The sequence below is a fragment of the Phyllobates terribilis genome, unplaced genomic scaffold (assembly GCF_046119375.1).
Source record: "Phyllobates terribilis strain yellow unplaced genomic scaffold, ASM4611937v1 Scaffold_1__5_contigs__length_1240528914, whole genome shotgun sequence".
NCBI lineage: Eukaryota > Metazoa > Chordata > Amphibia > Anura > Dendrobatidae > Phyllobates > Phyllobates terribilis.
The window spans coordinates 1,118,766,331-1,118,789,957 of record NW_027362761.1 but is presented as its reverse complement, the minus strand read 5'-3'; positions in this window follow the sequence as shown (position 1 = coordinate 1,118,789,957).

The window sequence follows — 23,627 nt, the reverse complement described above, 5'->3', positions numbered from 1 at the left end:
TACCCTTATGAAAATGCAAAACTGGGGGCTGAAAAACATTTTTGTGGGAAAAATGGGAATATTTTATTTTCACGGCTCCATGTTATAAACTTCTGTGAAGCACCTGGGGGTTCAAGATGCTCACCACACATCTAGATAAGTTCCCTGAGGGGTTTAGTTTCCAAAATGGTGTCACTTGTGGGGGGATTCCACTGTTTAGGCACATCAGGGGCTCTCCAAACGCAACATGGCTTCCGCTAATTATTCAAGCCAATTTTACATTCAAAAAGTCAAATGGCGCTCCTTCCCTTCTGAGCCCTGCTGTGTGCCCAAACAGTGTTTTTTCCCCACTTATGGGGTATCTGCATACAAATTGCACAACAAATTGTGGGGTCCATTTTTTCCTGTTACCCCTGCAAAAATAAAAAATTGGGGTCTAAAGTAACATTTTTGTGAAAAAAGTTAAATGTTCATTTTTTTCTTCCCCATTCCAAAAATTCCTGTGAAGCACATGAAGGGTTAATAAACTTCTTGAATGTGGTTTTGAGCACCTTGAGGGGTGCAGTTTTTAGAATGGTGTCACTTTTGGGTATTTTCTGTCATAAAGGCCCCTCAAAGTCACTTCAAATGTGATGTGGTCTCTAAAAAAAAGGTTTTGTAAATTTTGTTGGAAAAATGAGAAATCGCTGATCAACTTTTAACCCTTATAGCGCACTAATAAAAAAAATTTGGTCCAAAATTGTGCTGATGTAAAGTTGACATGTGGGAAATGTTATTTATTAACTATTTTGTGTAACATATCTCTCTGATTTAACGGAATAAAAATTCAAATTTTGAAAATTGTGAAATTTTCTAAATTTTCGCCAAATTTCCAATTTTTTCACAAATAAACGCAAGTGATATCAAAGAACTTTTACCACTATCATGAAGTACAATATGTCACAAAAAACAATCTTAGAATCAACGGGATCCGTTGAAGCGTTTCAGAGTAATTACCTCATAAAGTGACACTGGTCAGAATTGTAAAAATTGGCCCGGTCATTAACGTGCAAACCACGTGCAAGGGGTTAAAAAAAAAATTCTGATGTAAAGTAGACATATGATAAATGTTATTATTAACTATTTTTGTGTTTTATAACTATCTGGTTTAACAACATAAAAAAGAAAAGTTTGAAAATTGCTAAATTTTCTAAATTTTCCCCAAAATTCCAATATTTTGACAAATAAGTGCAAAAAATATTGACCTAAATTTACCACTAACATAAAATACAATGTGTCACAAGAAAACAATATCAGAATCACTGGTATATGTTGAAGTGTTCCAGAGCTATTACTACATAAAATGACACTCGAATTGTAAAATTTGGCCTGGCCCGGAAGATGAAAACAGGCTTGGGGGTGAAGGGGTTAAAGGGAATCTGTCAGCAGAATTTTGCTATGTAATCTGAGGACAGCATGAGGTAGCAGCTGAGACACAGATTGAGACACAGATTTCAGGTATGTGTCACTTAACAGGCTGTGTGCTGTTGTTTACTTACAAATAAGGTTTTATCACCTGGTGGTTATCACTGCCCACACTAGGTTCCACATGCCTGATAAGATGACCACACCCCTTCCTTTGATAAGCTGCTCACTGTCAATAGACAATGTACATAGAAAGGTGAAAAAGTTACTTTGGTGATCGGCACACTGTTTATTCTATGGAAGATTGAGCGGGCCGAAAAAGGATTCAATGCAGTAGTGCCACTGTAATGGCCTCCATAAATGGATAGTAGGTAATGGGAGATGATCGCACTGCTTGTGCTTTCAGCATGTAATTGGAACACAGGGAAGAAGAAGGGTGGCTTTTTTGATTTTTTTTTGGAACAGGTAGGTGGATGTTGCGCCGTGAAAGGTAATGTATGGATCTTAAAGTGGTCCCTTCTGGACTTAGGGATAGTATAGAAATCAATTAACTGAATATTGTGTGTATAAAATGATTTAAAAATTATTTAAGAACGTTGATATAAGTTCTTTACAGATTCATAAGAGCTCAGTTCAGATATTTCATTTTCATTTTCATTTCATTTAGGTTTCATTTTGAACCGTGATTCTAATTTATAAATACAGAACATATAATTTTTTTAATCTTCCATATCTATTATATACAGTATCAATAATCCAATCAATCAAGATCATTTTGATATTCTTATTTTTTTATTGTATTCTAAGGTGCAGTGGTGAGACAAAACAGGTTTTAAAAAGACATTTTTAACATTGGACCTATATTTATTTAGCCTGTAATGCAATGGTGGAATCGTTCTACCCACATATTGATTTTACAAACACACTCCATCAAATATTTTACCTATTTGGATTAGCATCTAAATTGGGTCAAATTAAAGAATTCTCCATTACTATGTGACTGGAATGTCCATTACATTGAATTGTTTTACAACTTAAACTTATAAGATTTGATAATACACTGTAATAGATAAAATACACGGCTGTATCTGTGGATTCCAAGAACACAACTGTACAACCTCAATATATCTGATACAGCTGTACCAAAAACACTTTGTCACTATATAATGTAATAAAAGAAGGAAACACAAATTTCGTATATATGCAGCAGCTGTTAGTGAACGGATGCACCTGCTAAACATGCAGAGTTTTGCCAATTAATAAAGTTTCGTACAGCGTACATGATGGAAAACATTTCCCTTCTCCAACTTTGTCATAGAACTCAATATAGAAACAGAAGTGACTGAAGGTAAATGTGGTTGAAAAGTTCTGCGTAGAATAGAAGTAAATCTAAAATGGAATATTTGGCCTTTTTCAGGAATTTCATCTAGACAAGCTGACTCATCAGGAAATATGGCATTGCAGGTATCAAACTCCAGGAGCAATATTTCACCTAAAAAAGGTGCGGTTTATTGCCAGCTCTGTGAAAGATCTAGACATGTGAAATGAATGATATTTTCTTGTACAGGTGATATGTTTGAAGTGTTAAAGACCAAGGTTGCAATATTACTGGAATTAAGGCTAAAGCGGGTATCCATCTTATAGCATTCAGAATATAGCATTGTAGGCAAAGAATGAAATGTCAAAGTGGAAAGAGCACAAGACTTTTATGCTATTGAGAAGGTTGATGTACTGTATATCTTACTTTATGCGCTGCTGACATAGCAGATCAGGCATTTTAATTAAAGGGGAAGTTGAACCTATTTTCTTAAAAATATATCTTACAGTGAATGAGTAGCAATACATTGTATTCAGTATATATTGTACATAGTATTATATATGTGGACTGCCTTATATGTATTGAGTATGAAGACTGCTTTGCACATTATAATGTGTATGTGGACTAATATGCAGTGTATAATGTGTATGTGAACAGCTGTAGAGTGTATATGTGGCACCCTGCTACCACGGGTACCACAGGACCCAAAAGGGTGCATGGACGGACTAAACCACAAGAGGCCCTCATTACATAACATACACCTCCACCCTTCCACCACATACCACCAGAGGGAGCCCTGTTAGGGAGATATATACAGGAGGGTGGAGTTAGGTAGAGAGAGTGTGCTGGCACGTAAGATCAGTGAAGAATCAGCATGTGAGCTGCTGTGCTGAGAGCCAGCCAGGGCCTAAAGCATGTGCTGAAGCCTTGGGGCCTAGAGCAGGGCCGGAGGCAAGGAGAAGAGTGAGAGGAGCAGAGGAGCATCTTAGGCTCACCCCAGAATACAAGCCGGACACTGGGTCCGCGCCTACAGGGTCCTCTATGCCCAGTAGGAATAATCGGCATAACAGGAGGATTCTAGACCCCTGGTCCACCTGAAGCTACAATCATTTAAAGAACTAGGAACCATGAAGGCCCCAGTGTCCAGGGATAGTGGTAGCCAGAAGAAAGTTCTTACCACCAAGCATGCAGGTGAGGAGAGTGAAAGAGTACAGAAGCTAGACCTAGTTTCAGGCTGGTCAGAAGCTTCAGAGTCAGAGGAAGAAACGGATCAGGAGGCCTTATACCTGCTCACTGGGGAGAGTCCAGAAGTGCACCCTTCCTATCAAGTACCCTGGACCGTACCTGCCGTCTTCACCAGTAAAGGTACTGAAGTGAACCCCCTGTGTGCGTGTCAGTTATTCTCCCCTGGCCCGGCTGGGCCACCTCTCACCTGCATCCCTTTCATCAACCCTGCCCCGGGGGCCCACTCCACCTGTGGGGAGCAGAAACATCCCAGCTGCCATGCCATCACCCCCAGAGGTCTGCAGCAGCCTGGTACTCATTACCGGGAACCACAGGTGGCGTGACGAGACAAAAACTGTTAACAAAACCCCTTTTAAAGAGTGACCCCAGGGTACGGGCCTGGGAGCCGACTGCCGTGACATCCCACAGAACGTCAAGGCCCGGGTACCGAGTCTCCCCCGTATATCCCCCTGGGCGAGTCATATGATGTGTATATGGACTGCTGTATAGTGTATAATGTGTATGTGGACTGCTGTATGGTGTGTAACATGTATGTGAACAGCCGTACAGTGTATAATGTGTATATGGACAGCTGTATAGTGTATAATGTGTATGTGGACTGCTGTATAGTGTATAACATGTACTGTATGTGAATAGCTGTATAGTGTATAATGTGTATATGGAATGCTGTATAGTGTATAATGTGTATATGGAATGCTGTATAGTGTATAATGTGTATGTGGACTACTGTATAGTATATAACATGTATGTGAACAGCTGTATAGTGTATAATGTGTATATGGACTGCTATATAGTGTATAATGTGTATGTGGACTGCTGTATAGAGTATAACATGTATGTGAACAACTGTATAGTGTATAATGTGTATATGGACTGCTGTATAGTGTATAATGTGTATGTGGACAGCTGGGTTACCAACCTCGGTGACACATATCTCCCTTTAAGGACCTGACCGGCAGCCATCTTACATACCCCCCCTCTGCCCAAAGCCGGGGGGCTTGGCACCTTCCACTAACAAACAGTGGACCCTCGACAGTGCGTCAACATTGCCATGCAGTTTCCCATGCTCTACATGGAAGCTAAAATCCTGAAGGGCTAGGAACCACCTGGTCCCACGGGCATTGTTCCCTTTCTTCTCGCTCATCCACCTTAGTGGGGCATGGTCTGATACCAGCCGGAACTTCCTACCTAAGAGGCAGCATCTTAGAGTGTCCAACACCCACTTGATGGCCAAACATTCCTTCTCCACCATGGAGTAATTCTTCTCACAGGATGTCAGCTTCTGGCTTAAATACATTATGGGATGCTCTTCCTCGTTCATCTCTTGTGATAGGACAGCACCCAGCCCGGTATCAGATGCATCCGTTTGGACCACAAACTCTTTAGAGAAATCTGGTGCCACCAACACTGGCTGTTTAAACAGGGCTTGATTTAGTTCCTGGAAGGGCATCTCAGCTTCTGGAGACCACTTAGCCATAGCCGATTTTGTCCCCTTAAGTAGGTCTGTCAAAGGGGCGGCTATCATGGCGAAGTTAAGGATGAACCGGTGGTAGTAGCTCACGATGTCTAGGAATGCTCTGACCAGCTACTTTGAGAGAGGTTGTGGCCAACCCTGGATTGCTTCAACTTTATTTGTTTGGGGCTTTATCTCGCCTCTGCCTAAAACATTGCCCAAATATTTTGTTTCCTCCATGCCCATGGCACATTTCTACGGGTTGATGGAAAACCCTGCCTTCCATAGAGCATTGAATATCACCTGGACTTTACTCTGATGGCTTCCCCAATCCTGGCTGTAGATCACGCTATCATCCAGGTAGGCTGCTGCATAATTCTTGTGGAGAGATAGGATCCGGTCCATGGCTCTCTGGAAGGTAGCTGGGGCTCCTTGCAACCCAATCGGTATCCTTGTGCATTGGAAATATCCGTCTGGCGTTGAGAAGGCAGTCTTCTCCTTGGATTCTTGGGATATAGGGATTTGCCAATACCCTTTTGTGATAAGGGTTGTAATGTACTTGGCCGGCCCTAATCTTTCAATTAGTCCATCTACCCTCGGCATTGGGTAAGAATCAAACTTAGAGACCTCATTCAGTTTCCTATAGTTATTGCAAAATAGCCATTCTCCATCTGGTTTCAGTACTAAGACTATGGAAATGGACCAGCCACTCTTGGACTCTTCAATGACTCCTAGACCCAGCATGTGTTTCACCTGTTTTGAGATTACCTCTAGACGGGCTTCAGGAATCTGATATGGCTTCATGTTTACTTGGACATCAGCCTCCATAAGCATCTAATGCTTTATGATCTGAGCAGACCCCGCTAGATCCAAGAACAGGTCACTGTTCCGCTCTAGCAACTCATTGCACTGTTGCTTTTGGGCACATGACATCGACTCTGCCACCTTGACCTCTCCCACTTCGGCTTCCGACTTTGCCACCAAACCTGGAGCTTGCACGGGCTACCTATCTAGCCATGGCTTAATCAGGTTGACGTGGTACATCTGGCATCCTTCTCCCTGGTTGGTGGACTTTATAGTTGAGATTGCCAACTTTTTCCATTGCTTCATAGGGGCCCTTCTACTTAGCCAGGAATTTTCTCTCCACCGTAGGTACCAGCACCAGTACCCGATCTCCAGGGTTGAAGTGTCTCACCCTCGCCGACCTATTGTCAGGGCTGCTGCTACGAATTTGGGGGCCCACAAAGTGTCAAAATTTCTGGGCGCCCTTGAGACTCCGCCCAGGCTCCACCCCAGCTCTGCCTCCACCTCTTGAACCTTCCACAGTCTCACCGCCCACTCTTGGAAAAACTCCACTTCTGCACCAAGTCCTCACCAATCACACATTAACAGTTCCCATCGAACACCAGATCACATACATAGCTAGCAGCTGTTATTTTGGCCAAAAGTCTCCCCTCCCTCACCAGTGTCCCTTCAGCTGCCTCCCCTCCCTCACCAGTGTCCCCTCAGGAGCCTCCTCTCCCTCACCAGCATCCCCTCAGCAGCCTCCCCTCCCTCACCAGCGCCCCCCTCAGCAGCTTCCTCTCCCTCATCAGCGTCCCCTCAGCAGCCTTCCCTTCCTTATCAGCATCCCCTCAGCAGCCTCCACTCCCTCATCAGCGTCCCCTCAGCAGCCTCCCCTTACTCATCAGCGTCCACTCAGCAGCCTCCCTTCCCTCACCAATATTTCCTCAGCAGCCTCCCCTCCATCACCAGCATCCCCTCAGGAGCCTCTCCTCCCTCATTAACGTCCCCTCAGCAGCACAGCACAGCGCAACACACACACACACACACACACACTGTGCCTTGCCTGACTACCCGCCGCCGTCCCCGCAACACATGTGGCACGCACGCTGCTCTTCTCCAAATTGAAGATGAGCATGCAGCGTGTCACATAACCGGCGTCAGGACCATGATGCACCCGGCCGCAGATTAAAGGTACAATACTCATTTCCGTCCACTGGGTGCATCATGCGCCAAACTGTTGTCTCTAAGAGGCCAGGTAAGCAAAAGCAAAGAGAGGGGGGTCCCTGGGCCATGGGCTTGGGGCTCGGGCTGGCCGGGCTCCCCCTTTTTTCTACTGGTCACCGGGCCCCATTCAGTAGTAAGGGCAGTAATGCACTGATGGCAGCCCTGCCTATTGTACACACTCGACTGTGCCTCTTGTGCTTAAAGGGGGTGTTCTTTCACGATGGGCATTACCTCTGCAATCTTCTCTTGCATCTGCGCCACATGTTCGATTAAACGGGGAGAATCCTGTAGAGGCCTGTGGAACTTCTCTAATGTAGAATAAAAGGTATGGCAGTAGACAGTCCCAGTCCCGGCTGTCTTTCTCTACGACCTTCTTTAACATGGCCTTCAAGGTTTTATTAAACTTCTTCACTAAGCCATCTGTCTGGGGGTTAAAAACTGATTTGAGTGATTTGCAGGGTTTTGCACAACTCCCTCATCACCCTTGACATAAACGGAGTCCCTTGGTCCGTTAGGATCTCCTTAGGCAACCCCGTTCTAGAGAAGATGTTGACCAACTCCTGGGCTATACATTTGGCAGAGGAGTTACATAGTGGCATGGCCTACGGATACCATGTAGCATAGTCCAGTACCTCCAGGATATACTGATGTCTTCTGACTGACTTGACCAGGGGTCCCACTAGATCCATGGCTATGCGATCAAATGGCACCTAAATGATCGGCAATGGCACTAAGGGGCTATGGAAGTGAGCCATCGGGGAGGTCAGCTGGCAGGTGGGACATGACCTACAATAATTTACAATTTCTTGGTGACAACTGGGCCAATAGAACCTCTGGAGGATCCTTTCCAGGGTTTTCTCTACCCCCCAGATCACCACCGAGCACATGTGTAAGGGCCATATCTAACACCCTGCGTCTGTACAACCCTGGCATTAGTAACTTCTCGATTACCTCCCCTCTGAGCTTGGTGACCCGATATAGTAACTGCCTATTTATGGCAAAGTACAGATATCAGGTGTCAGCCCCCGGCTCTTGAGTAACACCATTCAGAACAGTGACATTATCAAATGCCCCTTTATAGAGTTAAGTCTCTGAGCTGGGCAATTCCAAAATTCCCCCCGGATACCTCCAGCTCAGGGATGTTGGCCTCCGGGGGTGCTGCCTCATCCTCATCCCCAACAAGCACACAAAAAGGAAACCAGGAGGCGGGGGCCTGTTATGAGATTTCTTTTGGAGCGACCTGGTTGTTGTCCCTTTCTCCCACAAGTCCCAAAACAAGGCAAAGTCCCACCCTATTATAACAGGGTGCAACAGGTCTTTGACTATGCCCACCTCATGGGACTCGGCATCACAGTTTGTGTCTATGAGCACTCGGGCCACGGGGTAGTACTTGACGTCCCCATGAACACAATGGACGCCGACTTTTTTTCCCATAATTTTTTTGAGGAATTGTGGCCCTCACTAAGGTTACCAAACTCCCCGAGACCAATACACAAGTCATTTGTACTCCATTTACTGACATGTGGCATGCTTGCGGACCCTCGCCTGGTTGAGGAACAGCACTGCAGGCAGGATATGCAAAATACGAGCAACCCTGTCCTGCGCTGCAGTCCATTGGTTCGTTGGTCACGGGGTATCTGGCGGCTATGTGATCTGCGGTGTGACACCTCCAACAAATTACGTTATGAAAGGGGCCTTTGGAAGCAACCTGGACCCCTCCTGGGCTCTAGGACGCCCCCAGACGTGGCTCTAGTGCCCCTCTTTTAGGTGTCCACCCCCCCTTTGGGAACCCCAGTATGGAAATGTTACAACCCCTTGCTTCCCCAAGGAACTCTCTACCACCTGGTACCTTTCCACCAACCCCACCAGGTCATCTGCATTACGGGGATCTCCCTGGGCAACCCAGGTTTGCACTGACCTCAGAAGGTAGTGTATTAACCTGTCTCTGACAACTTTCTCGACCATCTGTGCTGGGGAGGAAGATTCAGGTTACAACCACTTTTGGACCAGGTTTAGGAGGTCAAACATTTGGGACTGGGGAGGTTTGTCATTGCTATATGCCAGTGGTGCACCCATTGTGCCCTGACAGTCAGAGTCACTCCCAAGCGCGCCAAGATCTCTGTTTTCAATTAGGCGTACTCCTTTGCATCCTGCAAGGCCATGTCAAAATAGGCCTCCTGCCAGACATACCATGCTGCCTTGCGGCCTTCACCCAAGAAATATATGGTTTCCTGTTGCAGTCACACTGTCCCTTGGGATTCGTTCCCGTGCTTCTAGCACCAATTGTACGGTTTGGTACTAACTTAGCTGTTTAAAGGTAGGCACAGGTAGCGTTTTTTTTTAAATGTCCAAGGCAGGTTTATTCAGACTTCATAAACCGCGCTTTCAAAGTAAACAAAAAACAGCCTGCCCGGTACAAAGTAACAAAGCAGAAAAATAAACAGTCCATACAATATTGTGGGTTCGCCAGCTCACAGTCAGTGTCTTTTAGCACAGACACGCAGGAGGTCTCCACACCTCCAGCAACAGACCCTGAATGAGACACTCGGTCTCCATTTTATTTACAAGACACACGCTCTGGGGTGGGGATATGTGAGCAGTCAATCCCTCCCATCTCTTATGACTGCTCGTAAAAACCGGCCCTGATACCCCCTATTAGCCATCTCAGCACTACATGTGCTGGAGCATGCTTTTCTCTGGTTTACATCACCAAAAATATCAGCCTCGTTGACACATATCTCCCCTCAAGGACCTGCCCGGCGGCTATCTTACAACAGCTGTATAGTGTACAAATGTGTATGTGAACTGCTGTACCTTATAGTGTATAATGTGTATGTGGACTGCTGTATAGTGTATAATGTGTATGCGGACAGCTGTATAGTGTATAACGTGTATGCGGACAGCTGTATAGTGTATAACATGTATGAGGACTTCTGTATAGTGTATAATGTGTATGTGGACTGCTGTATAGTGTATAATGTGTATATGGACTGCTGTATAGTGTATAATATGTATGTGGACAGCTGTGTAGTGTATAGTGTGTGTATTTCTTTGTATTTGTATACTGAGGTGAAGGAAAAGTCAGATTTTTTTGTTCCTATAAAACTACTAAAAATAATAAGAAGCAATTAAAAAAACGTCATTTTCCCTTTTTTCATGAGTTTTCCTAGGTCTTGAACCCACAACCTTCAACATTATAGGCAGGTGAGAGTCAAGCTACTGAGCCAAAGACTCTGGTGAGTTCACTGGCAGAATTTTATATGCTTGATCTGTATTGCAAACTCTGACTCCACAGGCAGATTACGTAGAATTACTTCTGTACATAGCAATGTATTTTTATGCCTCTGTATTCTAGAGGAAGAATAAAAGTTTTTTTTTGCTTCCTATATAATTTCTAAAAAATAATGAAAAACAATTACAATAATGTCAGTTTTAATTTGCTTTTTAAAAAAATAATAAACATCACAAATCATCAAATAACATGAATGTATTTGGTGTCAGTGTGATCATAACGACCCGCACAACAAATCAATAAAAATTGTAATAAAAATGTAACTCCATGACCTCGTTCACACGTAACGTAAATGCCGCATAATTTCTACTGCTTTTTCTCCTGCACATTTTCTGCAGGTGTCCGCACCACGCGATGCAATAACCACCTTCTCTGATTATTGTGTGTTTGCTGCTTTTCTTTTATGCTTGTTCACCCATATTTGATGCATTTTTGGTGCAGATGTGAATCCGCATTTTTAACGCTTTGTTAATAGCGCAGAAAAACGTTGAATCTGGACTTAAAAATGCAATGGTGTTTTTTATTTTCCTTGCGTTTTTTCAGGCACCATATAGAAGCCTATAGGGAAAAAAGCACCAAAACAGCAGCTTCTTTAGATGCACTGAGAGTGGAGATTTCATGGAATCGCATCCACTTTGCTTAGACATTTAAACTGTGTTCGCATGTAGCGTAAATGTTGCGTTTTTTTCTGCTTCTTTTTTTGCACCGAAATTCTGCTGTGTTAAACTGTCCAAGCAAAGTGGATGTGATGTCATGAAAACTGCGCCTGCTGTACATCTAAACAGGCTGCTGAACTGTGCGCTTTTTGTGTTTTTTTCTCTCTTGTCTTCTATGTGGAGCCTAAAAAATGGATGTAAAAAACTGCAGTTATTTTTTTAAGTGCAGAATCAAAGCTTTTCTGTATTATAAAAAGGACATTAAAAATGCGCCTTCTCATCTGCACTAAAAACGCATCAAATAAGGGGAAAAGGCATAAAAATGCAGCAAAAATGCAATAATCAGTGAAGATTGTTCTTGAGTAGTTTGGTGCGGATGCTGCAGAAAACAAAAAACACAGTATTTCTGCAACGTGTGAACATGGCCTTACAGACACCAAAAAAAACAGATGTTATATAGTGAAGCTACATAAAGATGAAAAAGTTCAGGCAGCTCCAACTTTGAATGAGGGAAAAAAAAAAATCCACAGGTCTCAACTAGAGGTGAGCATGAAGCACAGATGACGTTGCACTGCCCTGGGTGATCAAAAGCCGCACATGGGACACAGGATGGTAAGAGAATCGCAGCCTCCCATCCAACCGCCAGGTAGCACTGATCTAAGTGATGAATCCGAGTCCCGTGAATGGACCCGCTCATCTTTAGTCCCAACTGTCCCAGATACAGCGGGACAGTCCCATATGTGGGTCTACGCTCTGCAGTCTCAAGCGTCTAAATTTCTCTTACTACCACCACCCCTCTGACTTCTCCTCCTGCCAGTGTAGAAAAAAATGTTAAATAAGCATGGATTGGGTGTGTGGCCTTGGGCGTGGCCAAACTTTGCTATGGTGAGCATAGCACGCCTCATGATTTGTCCCTTTTTTTGTTCTTCAAAAGTTGGGAGGTATGAATTCAGCAAACACCAAGAAGAGTGAGATCTCTGCTTGCAAGCTTCCAATCAGGGGAGCAGCGACATCATGGAAAGAATCTTTCCACGATGTCCTGCTCCTGGTTACCAGCCTGCTGAAGCAGGAGCAGGCTGGTAACCATGGTAAACATCGGGTTACTAGGGGCACACGCGCACCTAGTAACCTGTTGTTTATCATGGTTACCACTCTGCTACAGTGGGCGCGAGGTTACCGCTCACTTTAGCAGGCTCGTAACCATGATAAACAATGGGTTACTAGGTGCGCGTGTGCCCCTAGTAACCCGATGTTTACCATGGTTACCAGCCTGATCGCTGCTCCCGCTGGTCACACACAGCGATGTGTGCTGACCAGCGGGAGAGCAACAACCAAAAAATGGTCCAGGACACTTTGCAGCGATCAGCGACCTCACAGCAGGGGCCTGATCGCTGCAAAGTGTCACACATAGCGACATCGCTGATGAGGTCGCTGTTGCGTCACCAAAACCGTGACACAGCAGCGATCTCGCTAGCGATCTCGCTATGTGAGACGGGGGCTTTACACTGCCTTTGACAGGTTGGAGTAGCTACACTAGTCTGCATTTCAAGTTCTTTGCTCGCACACTGGATTTGTATAGTTATATATGTGTTATATGAGCCATTATATAGGTGCTATACTGAGGTTAAATATTTTCTCCAGGGACACCTGGTTTTGAGTTCTATATCTTTATTATATGCTTAGGTGACAAACCCCACAATGCTGAAGAGTTGTGGACAGCTGTGAAAGAGCAGGCAGATCTGTGTCTGACACCGCTGAAACTTCAGCCAGGCATGGCCGTGTGTGACAATGGCGGAACCTGGTGGCGGCTCTGAGGCGAGGCAAGCTCACACATGTATCATGCCTAGCCCATGTGCTTATCCTCGTGGTTCAGCGGTTTCTCAGAAACTACCCGGAGCTGTATGATCGGCTTGTCAAAGTACGCCGCCTGTGTGCCCATTTTAAAAAGTTAGCTACAGCTTCCGCCCCCTTACCATGCTTCAGCAGCGTTTGCAGCCTCCGGCTCACAGACTGGTGTCTGATGATCCCACGCGATGGAACTCTACACTAGTGTTGAGCCACCCCCGTAGTGTTCGAGTTCGGTTCGTCGAACACCCGTGTGTTCGCCGAACTGTTCGTTGAACTGTTCGTCGAACACCTTCGAACACCGTTAAAACCAATGGCAGGCAAACAAAAACACATAGAAACACATAGAAAACACCTTCAAAGGTGTCCAAAAGCTGACAAACTGCTCAGAAGACACAACTAACACATGGAAAAGTGATAAGTACATATAGTCATGCAAAAAGAAAAGAGGTGGAGGAGTAAAAGGAGGGGGAGACACAGATATAGGCATGTCATGCCCTTCTAAAATCCAAAAAGTGAGAAGCCGACACGGCCAGTCCGTTCCTGCCTGTGCCACCTCTGTGTCGCCGGGTTTGTGCCAGAGCCGCGGTGGACCCTGACGGCCAGCCCCCCTATCCCAATACTGGTGCCTGTCCGCCGGTGGGTCGAGGCCCCCCACGGTGGGGGGGGGGGTAACATCTGCAGAAGAAAGACCATCTTCCAGCCAAACTAAGATGTCGACTTCTTTTCGTGGACAATGTGATACGATCCCATTCTTACGGACACGCCCATCGCTACAAATTCTAGATGAGGCACAAAAACAGCAGGTGCTTCAACGGATATCAAGTGCTCCTTCAAGTGGGCTCTCCATCACCTCAATTTCAACATCACAAATACTCCAGTCCTCAGAGGTGTCACCCCAATCGCACTTGCTTCCTCACAGCTCCCAAGTCTCCAGCTGCCCGTCTGAGTATGGGGTAACACAGATGGCTGAGTCTGCCCAGCTGTTTACTCATGCTATAGCCTGGGAAACGGAGGTCTGCTCCAGAGCTTCTGTTAATCCAGATGAGGAAATGATCTGATCCGATGCCCAGAATCTTTATAAGTTGGATCCAGGACCAGATGAAGAAGGTTCTGAGCATAATGTAGACCCTGGTTCCCAAACTGTAACTCCTGTTGGTGGAGACAATGATGAAGACGATGATGAGACTCAAATACCTGATTGGAGCGACAACTTGACTTTTCGGTCAGGGCAGGAAGAGGTTGGCTCTGAGGGCGACGGGTCTGATAACACACAGGGTGATGATGACGAGGTTGGAGATCCCACTTACTGTCAACCCACAGTCAGACAGTCGATGAGGTCAGCAGAGGAGGTGGAGGAGGATGTGACTAGCCCTGGGGATGGGGATGACTCGGTACCCGGGCATTTGCCTGGCCTTGGGGATGTCGCGGTGGTCGGCTCCCTGGCCCGTACCCTGGGGTCTCTCTTTAAAAGGGTGGATAATTGTTAATTTTATAAGAGTTCATGACGCCACCTGTGGTATCTGGTGACAAGCACCAGCGCTGCAGCAGTCCACTGAGGCTGGTGATAAGGCAGCTCGATGGTATAGCTCCCCACAGGTGGAGCTAGGTCTCAGGGCAGCGTATGCAGGGGGAATGCAGGACAGGCGAGACCCACCTGGGTCAGAGCAAGAACGGGAACGGACACGGTAGTCACTTCAGTACCTTTTACTGGTGGAAATTCAGGCACATCCCGGAGCACTGTAGGGTGAAGGGTGCATATCAGGATCCTCCCCAATGAGCGGGTGTAGGGCCTCCTGTTTCTTGCCTCTGCGTAGTAAGTTTCTGACCTGCCTGGAGCTAGGCCTAACTTTGTCTCTGTCCTGCGCTGGCTGACCTTGTGGTAGGGCCTTCTCTTGGAGTTCACGCTCCCAGTATGCGGGGCCTAAGCGTCTCCTGGCTCTGTTACATATCAGCACCTTAGCGATCCTGGGACTTGTAGTTCTCCAGGGATTCCGGTTATGCCTTACTGGGTCATAGAGATACCGGTAAGCTCGGATCCTGTGTCCGGTAAATGCTTCGGGGTGAGCTGGTTAAGCTCCTCTGCCCCTTATGTACTAACTCGCCACTCGCCTTCGGCCTACTCGGGCCCTCACTAGGCTATACACACTAACGGCAGCTTGCCGCGCTTCACTGATCTTACGGCACCGGCACACCTTAAGCTCTATCTGGGCTCCCTGAATCTAGCAAGCAGGAGCCTCGTGCTCCACTGCTGAACTATTAACTGCGTTCTCTAGACTAGACTGAGCTCCACTGCAGACTGACCTCTCTTAGGCTTCTCTACTGCAGGAACTCTTCAGAGGAACTGAACTGCCTAGCTCCACCTTCCCTATTTATATCCCTAACGGGCTCCCTCTGCTGGTCTGAGGTGGAAGGTGGAGATGTGTGAATGTTTATGGGGGCCTCTTGTGGAGGATTCCATCAATGCACTCTTGTAGGATCTGTGATACCAAGCGCAGCGGGGCATCACAGATGCTATTGACGACGAGGTTAGGTTGCGCCTTCCTGAACAGAGACGGAGTACTGGAAGCACGTCAACAACTGCATCCTCAACCACAACTCTGCCTCTGACCACAAGTCGTAGTGGCTCTTCAGGTCACATGGGCTCTAAGCCTTGCATACACTGGGCATTTATTCAGATCGATAAGGATGACCCAACTCGTGTTATCTGTAATATTTGTCAGCAAAAGCTAAGTAGAGGCCAAAAAATACATAGTTTGAGTACTTCATGCATGTACCGTCACATGGATATGAAGCATAAGTTGCAGTGGGAAGCTCACTGTGCTACAATGCGGCCTAGCCGGCTGGGCCAACCACCGTCTGCCCCATCTTGTGCATCCGCAGCCTCTTCATCCTCTGTGACTGGGGGGACAGCAGTCACACATGTTTTTGGACGCAGACCTGCCACCTCTTTACCCGCAACAGCCAGTGTGATTGGCAGGTCGTCAGTTCATTGGGAAGTGGAAACACCTGCTAGTGTTGAGCGCTCTCCGACATCGAGAGCACCACCTTTGGATCAAGGCAACCTAACATGTCCGCCTGCATCTTCCTCACAGACCGGCAGTTGCCGGGGACACCCTACTCAACACCGTCTAAGCACAACAGCCAGCCCTCGGTCCCTCAGATGTGGAAAAGTAAAAGACCATTTCCTCCTAGCCATGAGAAAGCTAAGAGGTTGAATTTCACCATCTGCAAGCTGTTGGCTACAGAAATGCTGCCTTTCCACCTGGAGGACACAGAGGATTTTCAAGACCTTATGTCCGTCACAGTGCCCCAGTAGGAGATGCCCAGTCGGCACTACTTCTCAAAGAAAGGTGTGCCTGCGCTCCACAAGCATGTCGCACACAACATCACCGCTTCTTTGAGAAACTCTGTGTGTGACAGGGTGCACTTCACCACAGACACTTGGACGAGAAGGCATGGACAGGGGCGTTACATGTCGCTGACTGGGCACTGGGTAACTATGGTGACAGCAGGACAAGGGGCTGCTGTCCAAGTCTTACCGTCCCCACGAGTTGTGTGTTAATCCTCTTTATCTCGAACTTCCTCCACTGCTTCTGCCTCCTCAACCTCCTCTCGGTCCTCCACCTGCACCCAAAGCCTGTCTGGTAATGCCACCTGCTTTCTAACTGCGCAGAAGGAATTCTGCACACCTCCTTACTATGCTGGCAGCAGGGCTCAACGCATCAGTGTTTACTTTGAAATGTCTGGGAAATGTGAGTCACACAGCTGAGGAGTTTTGGTCAGCTCTGGAGACCCAGTTTCATGAAAGGTTGTCTCCACTGGACCTGCAACCAGGGAAGGCCATGTGCGACAATGCTGCAAACCTGGGTGCGGCACTTCGACGGGGCAATGTCACACACGTGCCTTGTATGGCTCACGTGTTGAACCTGGTTGTCCAGCAATTTTTAGCCCACTATCCCGGACTAGATGGCCTTCTGCAGAGTGCACGGTCGCTGTGTGCTCACTTCCGCCGTTCGCATCCCGCAGTTCAACGACTTACATCTCTACAGAAGTCGTTGGGCCTGCCAGTTCACCGGCTGAAATGCGATGTGCCGACACGGTGGAATTCAACTCTGCACATGTTGCAGCGACTGTGGCAGCACCGACAAGCCCTGGTGCAATACGTTCTGACGTATAGCCTGGGCCAACGAGATCCAGAGGTGGGGCAAATCACGCTGGAGGAGTGGTCTCAGATCAGGGACCTATGCACCCTTCTGCACAGTCTTGAAATGGCGACGAAGATGTTTAGTGCTGACGATGCCATTATCAGCATGACTATTACGGTGATTTACATGCTGGAGCACATGTTAAACAGAATTCGGAGTCAGGTGGTGGGACAAGAGGAGGTGGAGGAAGTAGAGGAGGAGTCGTATGCGGAAGGGATAACATCTCCAAGGTCCAGACGGTTGGCAGCACCAAGGCGGCAGGCATGGGAGGGTGGGGGAGAGGGATTAACCAGGGCGCATGGTAGCAGCCAAACTGTTGAGGAAGGTGCAGGAGCCGAGGAAGAAGTGGAGGACGAACTGGCAATGGGCATGGAAGACTCATCAGATGAGGGAGACCTTGATCACATTTCTGTTGTGCGAGGTTGGAGGGAGAGGGCAGAGGAAGGAAGCATGATTCTTACCTCGCTACCAACACAACAAGGACTTGGTCCTTCTGGATGCGCAAGACACATGAGTGCCTTCTTGCTGCACTACCTGCAACATGACCCCCGGATTGTCAGAATTCGAAGTAATCCCGACTACTGGGTTGCCACACTCTTAGATCCCTGGTACAAAAGTATATTTGCCGAAATAATTCCTGCCATAAAAAGGTATTGACGAATGCAGGAGTATCTGTTGCAGAATCTTACATGTGCTTTTCCACAAAACACCAGTGGTGCACGTAGTGAATCTCACAGTTCTAACTTGCCAACGGTGGGACTGTCGAGTCTTCATCACTCAAACAGTAACAGTAACACAGTATCTGCTGGTAACAGCAATTTTGTGGAATCGTTTCACCACTTTTTTAGACCATCCTTTGCAAGGCCACAGGAGACAAGAAGTCTGACACATAGTCAATGCCTAGAGAGGATGGTACAGGAGAATCTCCAAGTGAACATCGAAGCCATGACTGTGTCACTGGACCCTTGCTCATTTTGGTATTCCAATCTTGAAAAATCGCCGGAGCTCGCCACTCATGCCTTGGAGATCTTGTCATGCCATGCAGCCAGCGTTCTCTCTGAACGTGTGTTCAGCGCTGCTGGTGGTGTGCTGACAGATAAGCGCACGCGGCTGTCCACTGAGAATGTAGACAGACTCACGTTCATAAAGATGATCAAATCATGGATTCGCAAGGACATTTCTACCCCTGTGTCATCCTTGGGAGACTAAAAGCTTGGGGATTTGGTAAAATCACCTCACCAACCGTTTTAAGCAACAGTGGGGCAATTGATGCCACTTAACCCTAGAACGCATGACCATAAAAATCTACACTTTCACATACCTGGGGCCCTTTAGGCCCGTGTGCAAATAACATGGAATAACTCAAACTCAAATGACAAACAACTATATACATGAAGAATACCTAGAGTTTCAAAATTCTAACTAAAGCAATCTTGCAGAAAATAGAAAACAATTAACTGGGCGGGCCTGCAAGGCCACACGTATGCGTTCTAGGGTTAAGTGGTGTCTGTGCCACAATTTTGTGAGTCCCCTTGCTGTGTCTTACGTGACGTTGGCATCGTCAATTCCAGGTGGGTTGGGTCGCACCCCCCCCTTTTAACTGTAAGAAACTACATACACTATGGCTTGGGGTAACACAGATGGTTGAGTCTGAAGAGCTGTTTACTCAGAGGTCTGCTCCAAATCTTCAGTGTCTGCTAGTCAGCGTAGAATTTTTAACTGCATCTAGCCTAGGCAATACTTTGGGCGTAGTAGCCCAGCTGCGAAGCAAGCTGCACCGCCTATGTATCTAATAAGAATTTTTAAATTAATCTAGCCTAGGCAGACTGTGGGGACCCCCAACCAAACCCAGATGCTCAGCCCCCCTACTGCCCCCCTTTCATGGACAACCCAATAATGTAACTCTTACAACTGGATGGGTGAGGATCGGTCACAGCTTTATTAACTCATTATACTCATTCCATTAGAAAGGCATTTTATTTCTAAAATAATTCAGCTTGTTGCAGCATGCCCTGGGTCCCCACTCTGGCAAGTTGGCCAACAAGTGTAACTCTCCAACATGTCCTTTCTATTTCCAGGCCACGGAGGATCCAGCGTACTCGTATGCAGGACTCTGACCCCCACCCATCACTCTTAACGCTTGTTCCACTCCGTCCTGGAGTCCTGACAGGAATATGTCCAGTCCAATATCTATTAAGTGAACACCGTCGGGCCGTATGAGGCCTGCTTTATCTCCTTCCAGTTGTCAGTGTCGTATCACTACACCACCTCTGTCTCTTCTAAATTTTGCCATCCGAATATTTATTACCTGCCTTGTCCATTCGATGGCCGTGATGTCTCGCGCACCTTGCCATACCGCTATCGGCACAATCTCTGACCATACTATAGCTAATTTTGTGAAAAATTCTCTGAAGCGCTCAGTGTCTAGTTTCATTATTACCATTAGTTATGCGCTCTTGTGATGACCTAGGTTGTTTCCCCCGGCCTGTATAACTAAGATGACCGGACCTCTTGCCTCTCTCCCTTGATTACCTCCATTAGTACCTGTGGCCATAGCAGGCCTCTAATACCTCTCCAGTTGAAATATGTGTTATGAAACTCTAATTTCCTCCCGCCTGGGCGGACTTTCGCCCTTTTTTGTGCCCAATATATATACGAGTGGCCTATCACTCACACTGTTGGCTTAGCGTCACCTGTAAAAGAAACAAACCACGTTAGGATAACAAGTCCGGTCTTATGTATCTCGCCAAACACGTGGATCGCCATCTCCCTATCCTCTGAACTTCCGTTTCTGACAGTCCTGCTCTTGCTGCTTCCGTGGCCGCACCTATGCGGAATGAGTGTGTCCCGTAATCTTTGGGGTGGTTCCCTGCCGATGTTATGCATTTATTAAATATAGCTTGGAACAGGTATCTTGATAATGGCGTTCCATCAATGTGTGATACGAAGAAATTACTTTGTGATCTGATGGTTAGATATGTTTTTACTTTTGTTACCCGACTCAGTGTACCGTTTGTGGGTTGTAGAAGTACCCAAGTACCCCTGCCCGCTGGAACCGTTTTCGATTGGTGTATGCGTACACGTATTGCATTATTGGCTATGACTACTTCCTGGTGTAATAAGCGTCCACTGGTGGTAATTTTGGATTGAGGGACTAATTCGCTTATACATAGCGCCCCGAATAAGGCGATCAGAAATGCAGTAGACATTAGTGTTGCTTCAAATTGTGAGTGTCATGTTAATGGTGTTAGGGATAAGATGTGAGAAATCAGTTTTAGTGACACGGGACGGGACGTCTACATTCCTGACTTGGCTGACCCCTTTTTCACCCTTTTATGGATTGTCTGATGATGAATATTTGTCACATCTCCCCAATTCAGTAGTTGGAAGGGAAATGCTACTCCGGTCAGACACCGCTGCGCTGACGCCCCTGATATGCCCCTCATCATTAGCTGGTGGAGAAATTCTATGGTGACTTGTGATCTGGCTTGTTCACATTGGTCAACCCGTCTGCCTGCTACTAGTCGTGTCCACTCTTCCCATGCCTTACCGTATGCTTGCCACGTTGACGGGGCAACTGACGCTCTGATTAATGGCATCAACTATTCGCCACTAGATCCCATAGGGAGGGTGGGCAACTGTTGCCCGATGGGTGGGCGTTGTGGAAGAGCTCTGTGAAAATCTGCCAATTGAATTGTTATAAAGCGTCAGCAGCAGCTTTATACCCCTCAGCATAGTGGCTAGCGCGGACCCATACATTGTGTTTTAGGCACAGGAATACTAGCCTGCGTAGTAGGCCTAGCACTGGGAGAGACGATGATGCCATCTAATTAATGCAGTGCGCTAGGCTGGTGTTTTGTGTTATGAAGCGTATATTTTTGTTAGCCAGGCGCGCGCCCCATATTTCTATTGCTACCACTATTGGGAAAAATTATTTTCAGGGCTAGATGCAGCTAAAAATTATTATTAATTTCAAAGCTGGTGGAGCTTGGTATAGATGGCCTAATATAATGAGTCCCACACACTGCTAGAAGCCCAAATATTTTTTCAGAGGTAGATGCAGATAAAAATTATTTTTAATTTGCAACCTGATGGAGGTCAGTATAGATGGACTAATAGAGAAAGTCCCACACACTGCTAGAAGGCCAAATATTTTTTCAGAGCTAGATGCAGATAAAAATTATATTCAATTTGCAACCTGATGGAGGTCAGTATAGATGGACTAATAGAACAAGTTCCACACACAGCTAGAAGCCCAAATATTTTTTCAGAGGTAGATGCAGATAAAAATTATTTTTCATTTGCAACCTGATGGAGGTCAGTATAGATGGACTAATAGAGAAAGTCCCACACACTGCTAGAAGGCCAAATATTTTTTCAGAGCTAGATGCAGATAAAAATTATATTCAATTTGCAACCTGATGGAGGTCAGTATAGATGGAATAATAGAACAAGTCCCACACACAGCTAGAAGCCCAAATATTTTTTCAGAGGTAGATGCAGATAAAAATTATTTTGAATTTGCAACCTGATGGAGGTCAGTATAGATGGACTAATAGAGAAAGTCCCACACACTGCTAGAAGGCCAAATATTTTTTCAGAGCTAGATGCAGATAAAAATTATATTCAATTTGCAACCTGGTGGAGGTCAGTATAGATGGACTAATAGAACAAGTCCCACACACAGCTAGAAGCCCAAATTTTTTTTCAGAGGTAGATGCAGATAAAAATTATTTTTAATTTGCAACCTGATGGAGGTAAGTATAGATGGACTAATAGAGAAAGTCAAACACACACTGCTAGAAGGCCAATTATTTTTTCAGAGCTAGATGCAGATAAAAATAATATTCAATTTGCAACCTGATGGAGGTCAGTATAGATGGACTAATAGAACAAGTCCCACACACAGCTAGAAGCCCAAATATTTTTTCAGAGGTACTGTAGATGCAGATAAAAATAATTTTTAATTTGCAACCTGATGGAGGTCAGTATAGATGGACTAATACAACAAGTCCCACACACAGCTAGAAGCCCAATATTTTTTCAGAGCTAGATGCAGATAAAAATTATTTTGAATTTGCAACCTGATGGAGGTCAGTATAGATGGACTAATAGAGAAAGTCCCACACACTGCTAGAAGGCCAAATATTTTTTCAGAGCTAGATGCAGAAAAAAATTATATTCAGTTTGCAACCTGATGGAGGTCAGTATAGATGGACTAATAGAGAAAGTCCCACACACTGCTAGAAGGCCACATATTTTTTCAGAGGTAGATGCAGAAAAAAATATATTCAGTTTGCAACCTGATGAAGGTCTGTATAGATGGATTAATAGAACAAGTCCCACACACAGCTAGAAGCCCAAATATTTTTTCAGAGGTAGATGCAGATAAAAATTATTTTTAATTTGCAACCTGATGGAGGTCAGTATAGATGGACTAATAGAGAAAGTCCCACACACTGCTAGAAGGCCAAATATTTTTTCAGAGCTAGATGCAGATAAAAATTATATTAAATTTGCAACCTGATGGAGGTCAGTATAGATGGACTAATAGAACAAGTCCCACACACAGCTAGAAGCCCAAATATTTTTTCAGAGGTACTGTAGATGCAGATAAAAATTATTTTTAATTTGCAATCTGATGGAGGTCAGTATAGATGGACTAATACAACAAGTTACACACACAGCTAGAAGCCCAATATTTTTTCAGAGGTAGATGCAGAAAAAAATATATTCAGTTTGCAACCTGATGGAGGTCTGTATAGATGGATTAATAGAACAAGTCCCACACACAGCTAGTAGCCCAATATTTTTTCAGAGGTAGATGCAGAAAAAAATATATTCAGTTTGCAACCTGATGGAGGTCAGTATAGATGGACTAATAGAACAAGTCCCACACACAGCTAGAAGCCCAAATATTTTTTCAGAGGTAGATGCAGATAAAAATTATTTTTAATTTGCAACCTGATGGAGGTCAGTATAGATGGACTAATAGAGAAAGTCCCACACACTGCTAGAAGGCCAAATATTTTTTCAGAGCTAAATGCAGATAAAAATTATATTAAATTTGCAACCTGATGGAGGTCAGTATAGATGGACTAATAGAACAAGTCCCACACACAGCTAGAAGCCCAAATATTTTTTCAGAGGTACTGTAGATGCAGATAAAAAATATTTTTAATTTGCAACCTGATGGAGGTCAGTATAGATGGACTAA